General features: G+C 38.9%; 1 pseudogene; it reads left to right on the top strand.

Moving 5' to 3' along the window:
• The first annotated feature begins 2,470 nt into the window (after positions 1-2,470).
• On the top strand, positions 2,471-13,268 carry LOC109677646 (tyrosine-protein kinase ABL1-like; annotated as a pseudogene).
• The last annotated feature ends 519 nt before the right edge of the window (positions 13,269-13,787 follow it).

Below are 13,787 nucleotides of genomic sequence, written 5' to 3'. Positions count from 1 at the left end.
TTGGTCTTTTGACTAAGATCAAGTGCAGAATGGAAATCTTAGATTCGTTAGCATTCTTGTAAAATCAAGGTTTATAAAACGTGTCCAATTTGTTTAAGTGTCATTCTCTTACTTCTAGAAACACTTTTGTGTTAGCTTTGTTTCCCACTGCATGATGTTCTTTTTCTATCTGATGCTTAGGTTTTCTGAGTCTCTTGAATAAATAAATTTATGTCTTACATGAAATTTTGGATAATGTTCTACTGTTTAATAAATTTAAAAATTTTAATCCATTCTGTCCCTTTTCTCCTTATTTGGTGTTAATTACAAAGATGTTAAACTGTTTGATATTGCCCAGAGTTTCTGAATTTCAGTTTCTTTTATTCTTTTTTTTTCTCTCTTTCTAACTCAAATTTAATAATTTCTATTGATCTGTCTTAAAGATCACTGGTTCTTTCCCACACCATGTATATTATGTGGTTAGTTCCATCCACTTAGTTTCTTTTTTTTATTGGTGTGCTGGGTTGGGGTACATTTTGGCATTTACAAAAGTTCTTACAATATGCCAAATATATCATATTTTAATTCACCCTTTCCATCAATCTTCCTTATTCCCTCTTTCCCTAATTCCTGGAAAGTTTCAACATATATCATTTTTCCATTTATACACATGTGTACACAGTATTTGTACTATATTCACCCTCCCACGCCCTTTTCCCACCTCCAATCCCCTTCCACTGGTACCAGCACAGGCAATATCTGTTCTGTCCTCCTTTTCTCAGATTTTGTACAAGAAAAAAAAATGACATTTTTGTTTAAGATAGCTACCTGGGAAGTTTTCTTGTGACATTTCCATATATATATGTATTATAGCCCAAATCAGTTCATTTCCTCTATTTTTCTTCTTTTTCTAACTTTGTTCCTTTCTTATGGTGGTTTCAAAAGATTTAAAAATTCTATAGTTACTCTTGTATAGAAGACCCAGATATGAATCCACACAGCTATGCCCAGCTGACTTTCAACAAAGGTGCCAAAAACATATGGAGAAAAGACAACCTTTTCACCAAATGTTGCTGGGAAAACTGAGTATCTATATGCCTGCAGGAAATTGAAACTAGATTCATGTCTTTCACCCTGTACAAGCATCAACTCAAAGTAGATTAAGGACCTTACTATAAGACCTGAAACTTTGAAGCTAGTGCAGGAAAGAGCTTGCAATATACTGGAACAAATAGGCATTAGAAATGACTTCCTAAATAGAACACAAATGGCTCAGTAACTAATAGAAAGGGTTGACCAATAGGACTACATGAAATTAAAAAACTTCTGCATAACAAAAGAAATGGTCACTAAATTAAAGAGGCCACCCACAATATGAGCTAGAATATAAAAGAGAGCTAAAAAAGAAAAAAAAAAAAAAGACTCCCAAAAAATCAATGATCCAACAAAGAAATCAGCAAAAAAACTGAACAGAGGTTTTTCAAAGGAAGAAGTCCAAATGACTAGAAAACACATGAAGATGCTCAACATCCCTAGATAAAGGAAATGCAAATCGAAGCCACGTTAAGATTCCACCTCACTCCTGTTGGAATGGCTATCATTAAGAACACAAATAACAAGAAACATTGGTGAGGATGTGGGGAAAAGGAAGTCACATTCACCACTTAAATTCTTTTGGACCATTTTGCTTTAATTAGTTGCAGAGTTTTCACTTCATCGTTTTAAAAATACTCATTTTTCTGTTTTACTTTACTATTCTTTCATATATTAAGAGCATATCATACTTTACAATATTAATCTTGACTAGTACAATATTAATCTTGACTAATTATGATTACTTATGTGCTTTAAAAATGCTTGCTTCTAAATTGCAATATCTATGTTACTTCATGATTATATGGTCTTGGTGTTTAGTAATTTAGATTCTATCCCATATATTGAAATATTACTCAGTAGAGTTTATGGAGTCCCATGATTTCTACCAGTGTGTGATTTTTGTTTTATTTGTTTTGGTAGGCCATTCAATTGTTTAAATTCAATTAAAATTCCCGTTTGGACATTTTCTAAACCTCTGTTTATTTCTTTCCTTTTCTGTTGGGTTGGTTTTGGTTATGAGTGCCTCTCACTTCTAGCATTTCCCCCTCACATTATAGCCCCTGTGGTTGCCCCAAATTCTGTTTTTTTCTTTAGCCATAAGACCATAGCTTTTCATTAAAAATCTCAAGCCCTATATACTTCTGCCTGATTTTCCCTGAGAATAAAAGCCAGGCATTCCTCTTGTAACTACTCTTTGTGTAAGCCTACTTTTATTCCCACTCCATTCCTTCAATTAACATTTTGTTTTTCATTTTTCCAGGGAGAGTGTACATTTTTAAAAATAATCTTATTTGTTCTTGTTGATTTACAGGGACTTCAGTAGCTAGATGAGGACAGTGTCCAGGGAATTCTGACAAATGCCTGTTTTTCCATCAATAGCACTAGGTTGCAGTCAATGATTCCAGCTGTACCAGCTACAGCCGCCTTCAGCAGCCACGTGAGCCTTGCACCGAGCAAAAAAAACCTGCACCCTTGGACACAACTATGAGGAAATGGAAACAAAGTGGCTCTGTGTCTTAAGTAGCCAGGTTGGAAACCGAACCCTGATACTTGCATGCTGCCCTGGTCACATGAACTTTCTAAGCCTTACCTTTCACAATGACAAAAGAGAGACAATCACACAAATAGACAAATAAGCTAGTGCAGGTAAAATGATATTGAATATCTGAACTGATCTGTTCCTAATTTTATGTATTACGAAACTGAAGTTCTGTGAGGTAAGATCAATGGCCCAGCAGCACCTGGTAAGACAAAATTGGGTTTAGGATCTAATTTAATTCCTTATCTGACCCCTTTCAGGATGTCATGCTCTTCAATATTTTTTAACTCTAGAGAGAGCCTATACTTTGAACTTTAGCAGTCCTTTACTTACCATTATTATTTATGTTGGAAAATCTCTGGTAGTCTCAGGAAAGCCAGGTCAAATGATGTCTTACTGTTGTAGGAGTGTCAATTAAAATTTAACACACACGAAATGTCAGATAGATTGTTCATACATAATAATGTCTGTTGATCTCTTTGGATTTCTGGGTAATCCTTACCAATATTCACAAAGTATTTTTCATTGTTTGGCCTAACTGGATATTTATTTTAATTATGTTGTGATCAATACTACGTGACTCTCTAATTAGAGTGATATCCTACACTATATTGTGTTTGTAAATAAGGCCCAACATGTTTTTCAATCTTGCAAGCGACATACTTCTGTAACAATGTAGGACTTTGTCCTCAATTAAACATTCTCCTTTTCCTCTACTACATAACACATATAATAGTAACAATAAAATGAACTCACAGTCAACCTGCTTAAAGCCAGTACACACAAATATGTCCTCCAGTGGCTGACTAATAACTACTAAAAAAAAGAGACAAGCCCATATTTCATAAACAGATCATAGATTTAGGTTTCAATAGATTCAAGTAGATCCCTAGAGGCAGTCTTCTTCCACTTAAAAGTTGTGTTTTTATTTTTTTTAACTTCTCTAAATTTTTTTTATTTGTTTCCACCATCTTAAGATGATTTAGATTTCATCAGCCCTATGCTGCAGACAAAGCAGGGGCTTTCTGAGATTTCACCTCAGGCTGCCTCTGTAATTTAGACTCCAAGCACTGGAGTTGCAGCTCAGGTGTAAACTGTTGTTCTTGTTGTTGTTTTCCTTTGTCTGAAAATATCCTTTTACCAAGGCACAAAGATCTTACATTTTTTTCCTTATTTAAAAAGAATAAAATTTCAAATATTATAATTATAATTTCAGATATTAGTTCTCTTCAACAAGGAGAAAATTGTCATATTTAAAATTCTAATTTAAAGAATGCACTTTTCATATTTCATTAAATTCCTATCTTGACAATTTAAAAAAAACTGCAAAAATATGAATTTGAATGCACCAAGGATAAAATCAAAGTGAATGATGATGTTTGTGAAGATGATGCAGAGATAAAATATTAAAGATCTTTCCAACATGTATTAATGAGTAGTATTTTAAATATACTTGGCAAAGAGGAGCTATCTAACACAGAAATCAAGAAAACAATCCTATTTTTAATACCTACAACAGTAATACTGAGAAATAAATTTAATCAAGGAGGTAAATGCTCTGTAAAACTATAAAACTTTGATGAAAAGAGTTAAAAAGGCACAAAAGTGAAATTATATCTAGGTCATAGATGGAAGAAGTAATATTGTAAAAATACTTATATAACCCAAAGCAATCTATAGATTTAAAACAATCACTATCACAATTACAATGAAAGTTTTGTACAAGAACTGAAAAAATAATCCTAAAATTCTCATGAAGACCAAAACACCCCAAACTATCAAAGAAATATTGACAGAAAAGAACAAAGCTGAAGGTACCACATTACATGAACTCCATGTATGCCACAAAGCTAGCATAATCAGATCAGCGTGGTGCTGACTGAACATGACACATGGACCAATGGCACAGAACAGAGACCAGTAACTGAATGTGCAGGGGAGCAGGTCTTCAACAAGTTGCTCAAACCATACAATGGGGAACAGATGGTCTCTTCAATAAATGATGCTGGGAAAATGAATACCCAGGAGCAAAAGAATTAAATTGGACACTTATATCATGCCATGCACAAAATCAAGTCAAAATGAATTATCTAATTAAATGCAATATCTAAAACTATAAAACCACTAGAAGGAAAAATCTTTGTACATTGGTCTTTGTGACCATTATTTGAATAGTTGCTTGTATAAAACACAGGCAACAGAAGCAAAAATAAACAAATGGAAATACAACAAACTAAAAGACAAATATACAACCCAGCTAATGGAAGAAAATATATGCAAGTATACATCGGGTACAGGGTTAATATCCAAGGTATTAAGGAACTCTAACACAACAACTCAATATCAAGAAAACAAATAACCCAATTAAATAATGAGCAAATTGTATGTCAAAAGAAGACAAAATGCTCAATAGGCATATTTTAAAATGTTCCATCTCACTAGTCATTAGTGAAGTGAAAATGAAAACTGTAATGACATACCACTGCACACATGTTAGAGTGGATACTACCAAAAAGAACAAAGGCTAACAAGGTTAACAAGAGCTAACAAATATTTAAAAATGCGGAACTCTTGTACAGTGTTGGTTGGAATGTAAACTGGTGCAATCCTTATGAACTAAAAAAGTAGAACTGCCATATTACCCAGCAACTCCACTTGAAGTTCATATCCAAAGGAAGTAAAATCAGTATATAAGTGAGATTTGTACTCCTGTATTCATTGTAGTATTATTCACAAAACAACCAAGATATGGAATCATGAATAGATGCACATACATTCATCACAATTCAGCCTTATAAACAAGGAAATCATGTCATGCACAGCAGAGATGAACTAAAGGACATTTTGTTAAGTGAAATAGTCCAGCCACAGAAATCAAATACTATATAGTCTCACTTACCTGTGTAATCTAGAAAAGTTTTACTCATAAAAGCAGAGAGTAGAATAGTAGTTGGCAGAAGCCAGAAATGGAGAGGTGACAGCAAGTCAATGAGTATACTGTTGCAGTTAATCTTTAGAAAAGTTGAGGAGTCCTGTTGTATAACAAGGTGACTATTGTTAGTGACACTGCACCGTGTTCTTGAAAATTGTAGATATAAATGTTCATACCACACACACACGAATAAGTATGTAAGGGGTATAATTAATTAGATTTAATTACAATTAGATTAATTAGATTTAATCACAATGTATGCATACATCAAAAGATCATGTTTTACGTGTAGATAGATGCAATTTTACTTAACAATTAAAAATAAAGATGGACCAGAAAAGGAACAATAAGTAAATGAATCAGCAGCCTGCCTGACCCATTAAAAAGAGGTGAAAGCAAAAATAAACTGAAGAAACACGGGATGAAATGACTTTGAAATAGTATTTTATTTGCAACATTTTTTATATCTTCTTAGATTACTGGAGGAAGTATCAGGCAAATTGTAATTAAAGCCATAATTTATAGAGGAAAACAAGTCACTGAAGCTACATTTTATGAGGATGATTTTCATACCTGTTAACCATGACGTTTAGATTTAAAAGCCTTGGGAGTTTGCTAAGGCAAAGTCTGGCATACTCAAATGAGGAATTTAATAAGAAACTCTTTCCTTATAAACTGAGGCAGTAAAAGAAAACACATCCTTAGGAAAGGCTGAAACAGAGATAGCAGAGAGAACTGCCTTGACATAAAGGGTGGGAAGGTTCCTGTATTAAGATCTTGTTCTTGGTCTTGTGCAGTCCATTCTAGGCATGGATTTGTCTCATCTGTTAATATTTTTGTTTAATATACTGTAATTCATGAATCTTTATGTTATTGTCTTTCATCATTTGAAAATTCTTGCTGGATAGGATGTTACATTCCTGTAATCCTAGCTGCACAGGAAGTAGTTCAAAGCCAATCCAAGCAAAATGTTAGCAAGACTGTCTCAAAAACCAAGTCAGGTTTGGTGTGTTATGGCTGTGGTTCTAGCTACTGAGTAAGTGGAGATGGGAGAGTTACAGCCTGAGGCCTCCTGGTGCAAGCATAAGACCCTATCTGAAAAACATGCTAAAGCAAAAAGGCTAGAGGTGTGGCTCAAGTGGCAGAGCACTTGCTCAGCAAGCATGAGCCCTTGAGTTCAAACACCAGTACTGCCAAAGGCAAAAAAAAAAAGAAAAATTCTAAGCTCTTATCTCTTTAATACTGGAAGGTGTGGATTGTAGTTACAATTTACCGGGGACAGGAAAATTGTTCATTCTAATAAATGAGCAAAGCATGAAACTCTTAAAAACCTTAGCAAACTATGAAGAGAAAAACCATGTTTACTCTGATTAAGGTTATCTTTAAGAAATCTATTCCAGGCATAACATTCATTGAACAAATTTTAAAATCTTCTATGTATGATAAGATGTATTACAAGAATGTTCATTATCAATATTTTTGAAAATTGTTCTAGAATTCATAATTCATGCAGTAAGGAAATTCAAATGGGCATAAAGGTCATTATTTTCAAGTTATATAATTTTGTATACTCAATGAAAAAGAATTGTCATAGTCCCTTAGCATCAATAGGAGAGTTTTGTAGGCTAATGGGCTTCCCTGTTGCTTCCTTGTGGTGGGGATAGAAGTGCTAGGTAAGTGCTCCACCACTGAGCTACATCCCCTGCCCTGGGTGATGGAGTTTAAAAACCAACATTCATAAACTAATTATCTCTACAGACCAGTGACAAAAAATAAGAGAATATTTAAGATATAATGTAAATATGATTTATGTATTTTATAAAGCATGAAGTAGGAAATAAACATGAATGAATCTAGAAATTGTTATACAAAATTTTTTAGGGAGAAAACTAAACAAATAAGCTTTATTCAGATCTAATAAACAATTCCTAAATAAATTGAGTGATATATATGGTCATAGCTTGAAAAACTCAATAGAATCAATTTTGTTATAATACTTGGTTTGAAATGTTATTTTTATAATACAATTAATGTATCAGAGGACAATTTACATGTAAGGTAAATTTATGTTTGCTTATGTTCATTTTCAAAAGTGAGAAGTGATACCTGAGTGCATAAACTTTGCCCATCAAACTTAACTACATAGGAATAAATAAGTGCATATGTTTACATGCACATTGCAAATACCTGCCACTTACTTCATCACACTTTAATCTGGTTACTACTTCCTGTCTGGTTTCAATATCTCTCCTTTGCTCCTTCGGCTGTTTCACAATGAGGCACAAGCTGCAAGCGTGGTAACTCCACTTCCACAGCAAGTGCAAGATATTCTAGGTGTGCTGCCTCATGCATTGTAGCAGTGTGTATTTTCTGGACACTTAATATTTATAAGCACATTGTAAGTTTGGGAGCATCTGTTGTGAGAGCTCTCATACATTCATGGTGGGAAAATTAATTATTGTATATTTTAGTGTACAGTTTGTCCATCTATGCCTAGTAAATATGAAGATATGTGCAACTTATAACACAGTACCTCAACCCCTAATAATTCAAACCAAGAGAAATGCTTGAATATGTCCAATAGGAATAACTTAAATGTTTCAATGTTTTAAGTCTTAGTCTTGGTTAGCATGGAGTTTCATTGAATACTAGGTTACTATGATATTTAAAATATTTTACATAGTGTCATATATAATATACTTAATCATTGCAATTTTTTTGGAAAATTATTTATTCTGACAATAATAACATAAAGAATGACTGTGTCATTGAGTGTGACTAACTTGAAAATCTATGTTAAAACTGATAGATTACTTGAAAAAGAAAATTTATCAAAACCATCTCCAGAAAACCTGGAAATCCATACAAATTGCTAGAATAATTAAAGAAATTAACTTCCCCACAGAAATACTAGTCTTTGACGAGTGAACATAGAATTTTACTGAACATTTAAAGAAAACCTATTGCCTTTTAAATGTTTCAAAACATACAAAATAAACAGTCTGAATTATTTTATTGGGTATCTAGTATACATTTAAAAGCAAAATAATGTTCTAAAACAAATCTGCAATCAAATTCTATGCAGAAATATTAACAAATAATCAAGAGTAAATAAATGGTAAAGATATTACTATTTTAAATATTTGATATTTCTTATTCATAAAGAAACCATGAGTAAGTGGTATTTACTTTATGAATAGTGGAATTGTTCCATCTCAAAAAATCTATTGATATTACTCCGCACATCAATGAATCATAGGAAAAATTAAGATGTCAACTTCATGAATAATGTTATTAAAAGCCATTTGATAAATTAAAGCTGCCATTCTTGGGGAAGACCAAGAAATAGATGCATGTTTCCTACCTTTTCCAGACAGCAGTGTAGGAAAGGGAAAGCAGCAGGAAATTTGTCTGAAGATGGAGCAACTAAGACAGGGTGTTGGTGACTTCCACAGGGAAAGTTTTAGAAGTATACAGAGATGACCCAGGTTCCTTCATGCATGAAAATTGAAATGACCTTAGTGTTGCTGGCACTTTTCAGCACCCCATGTGAACATTTGATTTTATTTTTTAGAAGAAATTGTCACTCAGTCCATAAATATACTTGAAGCTAAGAAACTTTTGGGTAACGTTTAGTTACAGTCCTTCAAATTGAGAAAATGCAAAAATAATGGGAAGTCCTGTTTACACGTGTCAACCTAAAACTCTGCTTCCTTTAGTCATGGAAGATATCCACCTGTGACTGCCCTCAATTACTAACCTGAGCAGATTTGGTGAATGTGAAATTATGCATATATACAGTTTCCTTCTAAACCCATTCTGGAAGACCTTGAGCTCTCTTCTGGGAAGGGGTGCCTATCATTGCTTTATGAGGTAGCACTCTGGAAAAGGTCTTGGGGTCCAAAGAAGGCTAAGTTTGCCTGCCCCACACTTTATCAAAGAAGCAGGGAAGAAGGAATGATCCAGGCATGGTGGCATGCTGGGAGGGGGTCCACACTGCAATGTCTTTGTGAAACACAAAGCCCTACAGAGGCCAATAGCATCTGACTTTGAGTCACAAGGTTTGAGAGAAGTCACTCTTTAGAATTCCAAGGAAAACCTTCTTGCTGGGTCCATTGAAAATGACCTTAACCTTTTCGTTGTACTGTATGATTTTGGGGCCAGTGAAGCTAATACTCTAAGCATAAGTAAAGGTGAAAAGTTCCAGGTCTTAGGCCACAATTGCAGTGGGGAATGGTGTGAAGCCCAAACCAAAAATGGTCGAGGATGGGTCTGAAGCAACTACATTACACTCACCAATATTCTGGAGAAGCACTCCTGGTACCACAGCCTGTGTCCTAAAACGATGCTAAGTATCTGCTGAGCAGTGAGATCCACAACAATTTCTTGGTGCGGGAAAGTGTGTAGTCCATATAGCTGAGACTATAAAGGGAGGGTGTGAGTCAACATGACTTCTGATGGCAAGGTCAGTGTCTCTTCAGAAGGCAGCTTCAGCACTCTGGGTGAGTTGGTCCCTCATCGGTTCTCTATGGCAGACAGACTCATCACCACTTTGTACTAGTCAGCCCCCAGAGCAACAAGCTCACTGGCTACAGCGTGTCCCCCAACTGTGACAAGCTGGAGCTGGAGCCCACAGGCATCACTACGAAGCACAAACTGAGTGGAGGCCATTACAGGGAGATGTACAACGGTGTGTGGAAGAAGTGTAGTCTGACGGTGGCCCTGAAGACCTTGCAGGAAGACATCATGGAAGTAGAGGAGTTTTTGAAGGCAGCTGCAGTAATGTAAGTGATCAAGCCCCCAAATTTGGTGCAGTTACTTGGTGTCTGCACCTGGGAGCCCCCATTCTATATAACCATTGAATCGATGACCTATGGGAACCTGAGAGAATGTAAATGGCAGGAGGTGAGCATGGTGATGCTGCTGAACGTGGCCACTTGGATCAGTTCAGCCATGGAGTCCCTGGGAGGAAAACTTCATCCACAGGAATCTTGCTACCCAAAATTGTTTCGCAGAGGAAGACCACTTGGTGAGGGTGGCTGAGTTTTGCCTGAGCAGGTTAATGACAGGAGACACCCATGCGGCCCATGCGGGAGCCATGTTGCCTATGAAATGTACCCCATTCAAAAGCCTGGCCTACAAGTCCTCTATCAAGTCCAGTGTCTGGACATTCAAAGTATTGCTTTGGGAAACTGCTACATATAACATGTCACCTTACCCAGGAATTGACCTACCCCAGGTATATGAGAAAGACTTATATACCTAGTCTTTCTCTAGTCTTTCTGCTAGAGAAAGACTACAACATGGAGCACCCAGAAGGCTGCCCAGAGAAGGTCCACAAACTCATGTGAGCATGTCAGCAGTGGGAATCTGACTTGCCCTCCTTGGCCTAAATCCACCAAGCCTTTGAAACAGTGTTCCAGGAATCCAGTATCTCAGATGAAGTGGAAAAGAAGCTGGGAAAATAAGGTGTAAGAGAGGCTGCCAGCACCTTGCTGGAGGCCCCAGAGCTGCCCACCAACACCAACACCTCCAGGAGAGCTGCTGAGCACAAAGACACCACTGAAGTGCCTGAGACACCCCACCGCAAGGGTCAAGGAGAGCACAAGCTCCTGGCCCACAAACCCACTGTGTCTCCACTGCTCTCTCAAAAAAATCATGGTCCCCCAGATGGCAGCTTCAGTGAAGATGGGCACCTTATGCCCAAAGACAGGAAGACCAACCTGTTTAGTGCCTTGATCAAAAAGAAAATGGACCCAAACCCTCCCGAACACAGCAGCTCCTTCTAGGAGATGGATGGCCAGTCAGAGTACAGGGGCCTGGTGAGGAAGATGGCCGAGAAATGAGCAATGAGGTGCTAACTGTCACCCCTGAAGACACAGCTGAGTCCACCAAGTTCCCAAAGTCCAGTAACTGATGTCCCCAGTGGAGCCTTCTGGGAGTCAGGGCACTCAGCTTCAGTTCTCCCTACCAGTGAAAAAAGGTGAACATGCTGACCAGTAGCTGGTTGGCAGCTGGTGAAGAGGAGAGTGGTAGCAGCTCGAGCAAGCACTTTCTGAGGTTCTGCTCTGCCTCCTCCATTCCCCATGAGACCAAGGACATGGAGTAGAGGTCAGTCACACTGCCTCAGGATCTGCAATCCACTGGGAGATAGTTTAACTCACCCACATTTGGAGGGCACAAAAGTGAGAAGCCGGCTCTGCCTCAGAGGTGGGCTAGTGAACCAGGTCTGACCATGTGGCTAGAGGCACCCCACTCAGTCTGGAGAAGAAGAATGGGAAGGCTGCCTATGAGGCCTGCAAGGATGAAATAGAGTCCAGGCTGGACTCCAGCCCCACTAGTTTTGACTCCCAAACTCCTAAGTTGCCAAGTCACAACAGCCCCTTCTGACCTCCCTCACAAGGAAGAAGCTGGGAATGGGAGTTTCTTGGGGACCCCTACTACAGATGAGCCAGCACCCCACAGTATTAGGGCAGGTATGCCTGGGAACCCTAGCGTTAGGTGCTTGCTTGACCTTAGGCACTCAGGGCTGGGCGATAGAAAGGAGCAGGACTTTAGGAGCTGGCTAAAGTCATCAGAAAACAGATGTAAGGCAGGAAAGCAGACACAGCAGAATGTGGGTCCAGACAGCACACCCACTAAGTGTCGTTAGAATGTGGGCCCAGGTATGAAAGGGGTATAAGAGCAGTTAAAGTTTGACAAACAACCTCAGGGAAGGAGGATGAGAGAGTTAAAAAAAAATGAGTCAAGAGCTTGTAGCAAAACCTGTCAGAAAGCTGTTTCAGGGGCTTGTAAACCCTACCCTAAGAACCAAACAAAAACCTGTAGATGTTGTAAACTTTCTGACCCCACCCAGGTGGTTCATCTTTCTGTACTTTAGTGAACTTTTTCTTGCTTGCTACTCACCTGTTGCCCATGCTTGTCATTCTTCAACTGACAGTGGGTAAGAACCTGACAAACTTAACCCGGTTGCATCACAAATCATTTTGTATCATTAGCAAGGCCTCCACAGAGGAACCCCAAGTTAGGAGGCACAAGCACTGCTCCATGTCACTGAGGAGAGTCACAGGGAGGCTGTCTAAACTCAATCCCACCCCCCAATCCCTGCCAGCCTCTGCAAGGAGAGCCAGGAAGCCCAGGCAGAGCCTGAGTCAGAAAGTAGGTGCCAGCACAAAAACAAAATCCACAAGTCTAGCCATACACAGAAGGAACAGTAATGCCGCCAAACCCAAGCAGCTAGGAGAGAGCTTCAAAGAGCCTGTGCTCCTGTCAGCACCAAATCCACCAAGGAGCCTCAGCATAGCCTCCACCCCTGCATGCTGCCAGCAGCCTCTTCAGCCCTGTCAGGGGACCAGCCATCTTCAGCTGCTTTCGTCCCTTCCTTCGGAAGACCCTCTAGTCCTCAGTGCAGATCACTAGTGGTACCATCACCACCACCAAGGCTGTGGTTCTGGAGAGCACCGAGGCCCTGTGCCTTGCATCTTCAGGAACTCTGAATAGATGGCCAGCCACAGTGCTGTGCTATAGATCAGCAAAAACCTCCACACATTCTGCGTGAGCTGCATGGATTCTATCCAGCAAATGAGGAACAAGTTTGTCTTCTGAGAGGCTAGCAAACTGAAGAATAACCTCAGGGAGCTTCAGATCTCCCTGACAAGTGCAGTGAGTGGACAGCAGCCACCAGGGTACAGGGTAGAAGAAGCCAGGGACCATGCCAGCTGAAGCAGCCTGTAGCTCTCAGGAGCTCACCCATGCCTGACATAGTGACTGAAGAAGGACCAGCAAGCTGGCACCTGGGCCCAAGGGCTCCATGCCAATCAGAGTCAGGGCCCCCACAGAACCTACCCCTACCACCTACATTGTGTGTCAACTGTCCTTCTGTACCTTCACCTCCCAGTCCAGGCTGTCTGTGGCACCTCTGTCTCCTGGAGCTTCAGACCCATGTGATTGTAATGTCACCAGAGTCTTGTGCATCATCATTCCATGAAGGGAGCCCCTGGATTTGCTGGCTTGCCCCTTCACGTTGAAGCCCCACACGGAAGGATGTGCACGTCAGTGCCACCAGCTGGTCACTCTGCCCTCCTCTGCCCAGAGGGACTGTGTTTCCTATTTCTTCACATGAGATAAGAAGACACAGGGTGCTAAAGCAAACCAGCTTTTGGGGGCCTGGACAGGAGGGAGCTGAGAATGGTCAAGTTAGGGGGATGTGTCCTTGTCATCTGTCCTCTTCATGTCCATGGG

The sequence above is a fragment of the Castor canadensis genome, chromosome 1, assembly GCF_047511655.1.
Source record: "Castor canadensis chromosome 1, mCasCan1.hap1v2, whole genome shotgun sequence".
NCBI lineage: Eukaryota > Metazoa > Chordata > Mammalia > Rodentia > Castoridae > Castor > Castor canadensis.
This window is presented reverse-complemented; position numbering and strand designations above follow the sequence as displayed.